This window comes from Mobula birostris, chromosome 16 (genome assembly GCF_030028105.1).
Source record: "Mobula birostris isolate sMobBir1 chromosome 16, sMobBir1.hap1, whole genome shotgun sequence".
Lineage (NCBI taxonomy): Eukaryota > Metazoa > Chordata > Chondrichthyes > Myliobatiformes > Myliobatidae > Mobula > Mobula birostris.
Window position 1 is genome coordinate 57,589,212 of NC_092385.1, and position 9,370 is coordinate 57,598,581.

At 47.4% G+C, this 9,370-nt stretch overlaps 1 pseudogene; it reads left to right on the forward strand.

The window, feature by feature from the left end:
- The first annotated feature begins 491 nt into the window (after window positions 1-491).
- LOC140210810 (eukaryotic translation initiation factor 3 subunit D pseudogene) lies at window positions 492-5,219 on the forward strand (annotated as a pseudogene).
- Window positions 5,220-9,370: the final 4,151 nt, after the last annotated feature.

Consider the following 9,370-nt stretch of genomic DNA (forward strand, 5'->3'; position numbering starts at 1 on the left):
GGATGTCCAGGAAAAGGAGGAGGGTTGAAGACGGGAGAAGGTGAGGGTGGGGATTTCCTTGCCAAAGGAGTAGGCGCGGAGACAGAGGCAGCAGAAGAAAAGCTCAGTGCCATGGTGGGTGTGGATCTCACTGAAGTGTAGGCGCGGGGGGGAAAAGTGAGGCCCTTACTGAGGATAGAATGTTCTGACTCGGGGTGGGGGCGGTCAAAGAGAATAGTGAGGACCTGGCACGGATGAGAGCTGTGTTCGGAGGGGAGAAGACGGTTAGTAGTGTCAGAAAAGAGAAGAGGTTTGAGGTGTTCAGGGACGGTGGGGTGAGAGGAAGATGGAGTCTCTGAGGGCCCAAGAGCTGGCGGTGGGACCTGAGGGAGACAGGATTGCAGAGTGGTGGTGGAGGAAGGGGAGTGGGGGGGTCCTGCAGCAGCAGCATCTGAAGACCCAGCCTGGAGGTCAAGGCCGGAGTTGGAGGTTGTGCAATCAGCTCTTTGGCGATGTCTGAGGTCGCTAGAACCTGCATTGATGGCGGTGGAGTCTGGGATTTGAATCTGCTCTGGGTCATTAGAGCCGTTATGGTCAGTAGCAGGGATCGCGATCTGGAGATGTCTGGGCCTGCCGGCGTTGGAGGCGGCAAGTTCTCGGGTCTGTAGACAGGTGATCTTCCGATCTTTGCAGGACACAAGAAAGTCAAAGAACCGGCAACTGAAAGCCTGGATCCGGCGAAGGATAAAGTAGCGGACAGGAATGGGAATGGGAAGTGGAATTAAAATGGGTGGCCTCTGGGAAATCCTGCTTCTTCTGGAGAATGGAGCATAGGTGGTCGGTGAAGCAGTCTCCTTCTTCATTCACATTCCAATATGTCAGTCCATGGCCTCCTCTACTGTCGTGATGAGGCCACACTCAGGTTGGAGGAACAACATCTTCTAATCATCTGGGTAGCCTCCAACCTGATGGCATGAACATCAATTTCTCGAACTTCCGGTAATGTCCCCCCTCCTCTCTTTCACCATTCCCCATCCCCCTTTCCCTCTCTCATCTTATCTCCTTGCCTGGCCATCACCTCCCTCTGTTGTTCTTCCCCGCTTTTCTTTCTTCCATGACCTTCTGTCCTCTCCTAACAGTCTCCCCCTTCTCCAGCTCTATCTCTTTCAAATTCCCAGCTCTTTACTTCATCCCTCCCCCTCCCGGTTTCACCTATCACATTGTGTTTACTTGTGTCCCCCACCTTTTAAATCTATTCCTCATCTTTTTTTGCAGTCCTACTGAAGGGTCTCGGCCCGAAACATTGACTGTACTCTTTTCCATTGATGCTGCCTGGCCTGCTGAGTTCCTCCAGCATTTTGTGTGTGTGTTGCTGGGATTTCCTGAACTCCTGAGCAGTTTCTGAAGTCTGTCTGTCGAAGTGTGTCCAAACTGCTCGTGAAGCTTGAGCAACACTTTGCGATTCTCATCGGGGTCATGTCCTCTGTGACAGTTAGGAGTTTATTCTCACATTGGTTCTCAGTAATGTCTTTATCTAGAATGGTCACACAGTAATGTCCAGAGCTGGTAAGCTCAAGAGACACTGGCTGTGGAAACATTGTTGCTTGGCCATTCTCCATATCCAGTACGGTCCACACTTTCTTTAAGGGAAGTTTTACTGAAGAGTAATGGAATGTTCACTGGTACCACCTCCATTTCGATGTAATGTTTTGCCTGCCCTATTTTTGTGGGGATTTTCACTCTTTTGGGAGGACATACAATCTTTCCATCTCCAACTTTGTAACTGGGTGTATCTGTTCACCAGTTTATGCACTTCATTCCGGTTTAGTTCACTTACAGAGCTTTCAAGCCGTTTTTCTCCACACACTATGCACACGCCTGCTGTATCGATAACAGCAGACCCTAGGGATTCTATCATCAAAATCTCTGCCTCAGATGCTTCTGCATTAGTAAGTGATTCCTTTGCAAACAATGTGATATAGCACTCTTCTACATCTTCAGATTTCTTATTTTCTTCAGATAGCTTAACTTGTTCGGTCTGTTTGGACAGTTTTTTGTCCCCTGGTAAGTACTTCGACAAACCACACATTTCAATCGCCTTCTGTACTTGTTTCAGTAGATTTGTGCCAGGTAACAGTGCCCTCGTCTGGTCACCCTGGGAACTACGTTTGCCACTCTTATGTTCCTGCTCAGTGAAGTATGCCATTCTCTGACTCCAATTAATTCTGACTGTTTCCTTGGCAGCCTTTTCTCCAAAGATCCTCTTCAATGCCGATTTCATAGATACGAATGTAAGTTCTTTACATGCAGTTAATGCTAGCTGTCTGTTCTTTATGTCTAGACACGCAGTATCTAACAATTTAAAAGTTAATTTTGCATCAGGAAGTTCCATTTCGTATTTATGCACAGGACTATACTTTTGTTCAAATCAATAATATAATCAGCCACATTTGTAGAACCGTCTCTGGAAATTTTTTCAAAATCTGAATATGCCTCATAAATCCAATCCCTTTCTTCCTTTAGAAAAACAGAGTTAAGTGTATTTATCAGCATATTCATACACCATCTTTGTTCAAGTCTTCCAACGAAATTCCTATCGCGGTCTCTCTCGCTCTTTCTGAAAGTGACAGTATGCAAGGTCCTGCTTCTTCTTCTCAAGCTCTGTAACCTGAGTCCATATTTCTACTTCATTTTACTGTTTTTGTAAGGCTTGCTCTCGCCGAATGCTGGTGAGATCCTATGATCGGAAACCATCCTCTGCTACCACTTTTAATGCTCAAACAACAAAGACAAGGTTTTCTTTTGTTTAAACAACTTTTCTTTCTCCATTCACGTTCAGTACCTAAGGGCTGCCATTTTCTTACCCACAATCCCCTTCCACCCCTCACGCGCATGCCCTTAACAGGGAAAGTGTGCATGCCAACTAAATGCTTACATTGCCCAAATGAACAGAACTCAGCCCATGCGAATGCTGGGAACCAGAGTCTATCCCTGAGGAAAGTGAATGCTGCCTAGCGGTCTCAGAGTCCTTCGGCAATGATGCAGGTATCTCCTGGTGAAACTGCCCATGCCATCCAACGGCCTGACTTGGTAGGCCAATGCCATGCTGAGGTGATCAGTCTCTGCCAACTCCATGGTTGTCTGAGCCCTGCTGTACGATCTTCAGCTGAGTGGACCCGGGTGCGGAGTAGACTCTGCACTTGATGGTAGAAATTAATGATGATGATCTATTCAGAGAATAATACAGGGATTAATCAAACACAGAGCTCACCAACTCTGGACTTGAGTACACAGAATGGTAGATCACACAGAACTCGAATCCAAGGCTCAGCGATGAGTGCTGGTCCAGCGTAACGTTAAGTAGAAGATAAAAAACACAGGAAACCACGGGGGTCAAAATCAAAAACTAATCACTTAAGAACGAGAAGCATAGGTTAACTGTATTCACATAACGAGTGTCACAGTGACAGCTCAATGATAAAATTAGTCATTAAACAATTTAATAAACTCAGAAAAATGACGTTCAGGTGCATTGAGACCTGCCGCTACCCAGTGCCCCTCCCTGGTCCAAAGGGCTCGTGATAAAGAGGCACAGATTGAGTGGATAGCCAGAGACCTCTTCACCAGGGCAGAAACGGCAGATATGAGGGGCACCATTTTAAGGTGATTGAAGAAAGCATAGGGAGGATGTCAGGGGTATGGTTTTTTTTACACTGAGAGAGGTGAGTGTGTGGAACACCCTGCCAGGGGTGGTGGTAGAGGCAGATACATTTGGGGCATTTAAGAAACTCTTAGATAGGCACGTGGATCATAGAAATATGGAGGGTTATATAGGAAGAAAGAGTTAGAGTGATCTTAAAACATTGTGGTCCAGAGAATCTGTATTGTGCTATAATGTTCTATGTTCTACTCTGGGCCTGGCCTTACTAAGATCATGTGCAATTTTAGACACCCTCGTTTCTGTCCTCAAAATAAACACAGTGTTTGTTTTTGTAATGCCTGCTGTACCTGTGCGTTTGCTTTCAGTGACTGCTGTACAAACGTATCCATCTCCTTCCATACACTAATGTTTCCCGAGCTATAACTTTGATTAGAAGGTGAGACCAGCTTCCACCTCATTGCCACTGCTCGCAGCCAGAAGACCGGTTAACGAGCAACCGCGTGATATTCACTCAGTTTCTCCAGTTCAACAGGCAGACTTCAAAGAGTGTCAAGCAGAAAGAGAGGGACCATTTGTGAAGGCAGAAGAAATTTCAGAAGTAGTTTCGTATGTGGCAAAAGTAAGACAAGAATAAAACTGCTGAAGGCCAGAGATTCTTCTGTTGAGGTGTGGAGTGGCTGGGAAGTGACGGGGGAGATGGACTTCTCAAGGCTGATGAACATGAGATACATGGAAGAGGCCGAACCTGGTGACAGAGTGCTGTGCTACTTTGGAGTATGACGCCAAGGCCAACGACCCAATTACCACACAGAACAAGAGGCAGTCGAGGATTCAGTATTGAGTCAAGAGGAATTTCCACAGTGTCACCATCACTGATCACCCTGTAATTCACAAGTTTGCCATGACTCAGGGAAATGTACATATTTGCCAGGGATGGCATACAAACCACACTGATGCTCTGCAGCAGATCTGTGTATTCCTGGGATATCATTGTACAGTGAGTCGGTTCCAAGCTTTTACTTGATAAAACATGACCACTCATACTCCGACCTACTGATGGTCAGTGAGACTGTGAACGAGCCCCCTCAAGATGAAAGGAATTCCTTCAGCTCTCCCCGTAACCTTCCCAGGGAGGCCACCTATATCAGACACACCTTCTCCCAGCAGTGCATGAAGATAGGCACTGAGAAGTACAAGTTCCCGAATCCAAACCCTTTTGTGAAGGATGAGGTGGAGAAGAATGAGGTGACTCTGGTGGGATACAGGTAAGGGTGAAAACTAGGAACTGACCTCGAGCTGATGGTGTTGTGACAGGCGCCAGCGGTGAAGTATCAATCATCAATATTTAAGATTCCAAATGAGTGCAACTTACAGTACCGTAATGGTGTGGATTGGTTCAGAAACTGGACTCGCAGAGGAAACCTGGCTTTGCCACTGGTCTAAAGAACAACAGTTACGAGCTGGCTCGATGGACCTGCTGTGATGGACCTTGCCTGGATCAGAATATCTCAAACGAGGGTGTGTGTCCCGATTCCACATCAAGGGCTCCTCCTGTTGTGTCACCCTGGACATGCAGTAGTTCAAGACCAATGAGTTGGATCAGAAAACATACAGTACAAGCAGAATTAGGCCATCCAGCCATCGAGTCTGTTCCACCATTCCATCATGGCTGATTTATTATCCCTCTCAACCCCATTCTCCTGCCTTCTCCCCATAACCTTTGGTACCCTCACGAATCAATAACCTATCAAATTCTGCTTTAAATATATCCAGTAAATTGACCTCTGTAGTCTGTAGATTCACCACCCTTTGACTAAAGAAATTTCTTATCTCTATGCCCTCTGGTCCTACACTCACCCACTACCAGAAAATTCCTGTCCATGTCCAATCTGTCTTGGCCTTTCAATAAGATCCCCATCATTCTTCTAAACTCCATTGAGCACAGGCCCTGAGCCATCAAACACTCATACGTGAACCCCTTTATTCCCTGGATAATTTTTGTAAACCTCATCTGGATCCTCTCCAACGCCAGCACATCTTTTCTTGGATAAGGGCCCAAAACTGCTCACAATACTCCCAATGCAGTCCAACCAATGCTTTATAAAGCCTCAGCATTACATTCTTGCTTTTAGTCAACTCAAAATGATGTTAACATTGTATTTGCCTTCCTTTCTACCAATTCAACCTGCAAGTTAGCCTGCAAAGCATCCTGCACAAGGACTCCCAAGTCCCTTTGCAGCTCTGATTTCTGGATTTGCTCCTCATTTAGAAAACAGTCTTCACCTTTATTCCTTCTCCAAAGTGCATGACCATACATTTCCCTTCATTATATTCCAACTAACACACATCAAAGTTGCCAGTGAACGCAGCAGGCCAAGCAGCATCCCTAGGAAGAGGTACAGTCGACGTTTCGGGCCGAGACCCTTCATCAGGACTAACTGAAAGAAGAGATAGTAAGAGATTTGAAAGTGGGAGGGGGAGGGGGAGATCCAAAATGATAGGAGAAGACAGGAGGGGGAGGGATGGAGCCAAGAGCTGGACAGTTGATTGGCAAAAGGAATATGAGAAGATCATGGGACAGGAGGCCCAGGGAGAAAGAAAAGGGGGATGGGGGGGGAAAACCCAGAGGATGGGTAAGGGGTATAGTGAGAGGGACAGAGGGAGAAAAAGGAGAGAGAGAGAGGAAGAATGTGTGTATATAAATAAATAACGGATGGGGTACGAGGGGGAGGTGGGGCATTAGCGGAAGTCTGAGAAGTCAATGTTCATGCCATCAGGTTGGAGGCTACCCAGACGGAATATAAGGTGTTGTTCCTCCAACCTGAGTGTGGCTTCATCTTTACAGTAGAGGAGGCCATGGATAGACATATCAGAATGGGAATGGGACATGGAATTAAAATGTGCGGCCACTGGGAGATCCTCCGTCTCTGCCGCATCTGCTCTCAGGATGAGGCTTTTCATTCCAGGACGAGGGAGATGTCCTCCTTTTTTAAAGAAAGGGGCTTCCCTTCCTTCACCATCAATTCTGCTCTCAAACGCATCTCCCCCATTTCACGTACATCTGCTCTCACTCCATCCTCCTGCCACCCCACTAGGAATAGGGTTCCCCTGGTCCTCACCTACCACCCCAACAGCCTCCGGGTCCAACATATAATTCTCCGTAACTTCCACCACCTCCAACGGGATCCCACAACTAGGCACATAATTCCCTTCCCCCCCCCCCCGCTTTCCACAGGGATCCCTTGCGACTCCCTTGTCCATTCGTCCCCCCCATCCCTCCCTATTGATCTCCCTCCTGGCACATATCTTTGTAAGCTGAACAAGTGCTACACATGCCCTTACACTTCCTCCCTTACTACCATTCAGGGCCCCAGACAGTCCTTCCAGGTGAGGCAACACTTCACCTGTGAGTCAGCTGGGGTGATATACTGCGTCCGGTGCTCCCGATGTGGCCTTCTATATATTGGCGAGACCCGACGCAGACTGGGAGATCGTTTCGCTGAACACCTACGCTCTGTCCGCCAGAGAAAGCAGGATCTCCCAGTGGCCACACATTTTAATTCCACATCCCATTCCCATTCTGATATGTCTATCCATGGCCTCATCTACTGTAAAGATGAAGCCACACTCAGGTTGGAGGAACCACACCTTATATTCTGTCTGGGTAGCCTCCAATCTGATGGCATGAACATTGACTTCTCTAACTTCCGCTAATGCCCCACCTCCCCCTCGTACCCCATCCGTTATTTATTTATATACACACATTCTTTCTCTCTCTCTCTCTCCTTTTTCTCCCTCTGTCCCTCTCACTATACCCCTTGCCCATCCTCTGGGTTTTTTCCCTCCCCTCCCCCTTTTCCTTCTCCCTGGGCCTCCTGTCCCATGATCCTCTTGTATCCTCTTTGCCAATCACCTGTCCAGCTCCTGGCTCCATCCCTCCCCCTCCTGTCTTCTCCTATCATTTTGGATCTCCCCCTCCCCCTCCAACTTTCAATTCTCTTACTAGCTCTTCCTTCAGTTAGTTCTGACGAAGGGTCTCGGCCCGAAACATCGACTGTACCTCTTCCAAGAGATGCTGCCTGGCCTGCTGTGTTCACCAGCAACTTTGATGTGTGTTGCTTGAATTTCCAGCATCTGCAGGATTCCTTGTGTTTGCACTATATTCCAACTGTCACTTCTGTGCCATTCTCCTTTATCTGTTCAAATCCTTCTGCAGACTCCCTGCTCCCTGCTTCCTGCTTCCTCAGCATGCCTGTCTTTGTGTTGTCTGCAAACTTGGCCACAAAGCCATCAATTCTAGCAGGTTAACCTGAGCGTGGAGAGTACCTGGTCCAACCTTCAGTGTGTCACCAACATCTGCATGGAGCTGGACAAGGGCAAACACCTCTCCCGAGAGATCCGAACAAGCAAGTCGTCCGTGTTGTCTGCAGCTCCGAGGAGGAAGAGGATGGTAAGCAGTAAGGAGCATGGCCACACCTCAACCCTACAGACTTCTGAGAGTCTCGGCTGGGTGACCCCCACCTCACTGGAACCACAGCAGTACCATTGCACTGCAACCCCCACCTGATCTGGGAGTGGAGGCCTGGCTGCGTGTGTGTGAGTGGGTGGGAGGGTTTGTTTTGCTCTTGTTTTATCTTGCTGCTGTTGCTGTTACTTGCGTTGTTCTGCTGAGCGCTGTGGGCGTGCTATATGTCGGCACCGGGATGTGTGACAATACTTGCAGGTTGCCCCTACCGCATCCATGAGTTGTGTTAGTCGTTAACACAAACAATGACAAGAGAAAATCTGCAGATGCCGGAAATCCGAGCAACACACACACAGAATGCCGCAGGAACTCAGCAGGCTAGGCAGCATCTATGGAAAAAAGCGCAGTCGACGTTTCGGGCCGAGACCCTTCGCCAGGACTCCGCTTTTCACTGTATGTTTCAACGTACATGTGATAAATAGGTGAATCTGAGATTGGAGGTGTAGTGGACAGCCAGGAAGGTTATCAAAGCTTGCAGCATGACCTGGACCAACTGGAAAAATGGGCTGAAAATTGGCAAATGGAATTTAATGCAGACAAGTGTGAGTTGTTACACTTTGGGAGGACAAACCAGGCTTACCTAGTGAACAACAGGGCACTGAGGAGTGTGGACACAGAAGCATCTAGGAAAACAGATCCATAATTCCTTGAAAAAGTGGCGTCACAGATAAATAGTCTCATAAAAAGAGCTTTTGCCACATTGGCCTTCAGACAGCAAAGTACTGAGTACAGGAGTTGGGACGTTAGGGTAAGATTGTATAAGACATTGGTGAGACCTACTTTGGAGTATTGTGGGCAGTTCTGGTCACCTACCGATAGGAAAGATATCAATAAGATTGAAGGAATGCAGAGCAAATTTACAAGGATGTTGCCCGGACTTGAGGAAGTGAGTTATAGGGAGGTTGAATAGGTTATTCCCTGGAGTGTAGGAGAATGAGGGGAGATTTAATAGAGGAATATAAAATTATGAGGGCTATTGGTAAATGTAAGCTAGCTTTTTCCACCGAGTTTGGGTGAGAGTAGCACTGTGGGCTAAGGGTGAAAGATGAAATGTTTAAGGGCCGTGAGAGTACGGAATGAAATGCCCGTAGAAGTGGTGGATGTGAGTGCGATTTCAAAAATTAAGAGAAGTTTGGAGAAGTACATGGATGGGAGGGTTATGGAGGGGTATGGTCTAAGTTCAGATCAATGGGACTAGGCGGTTT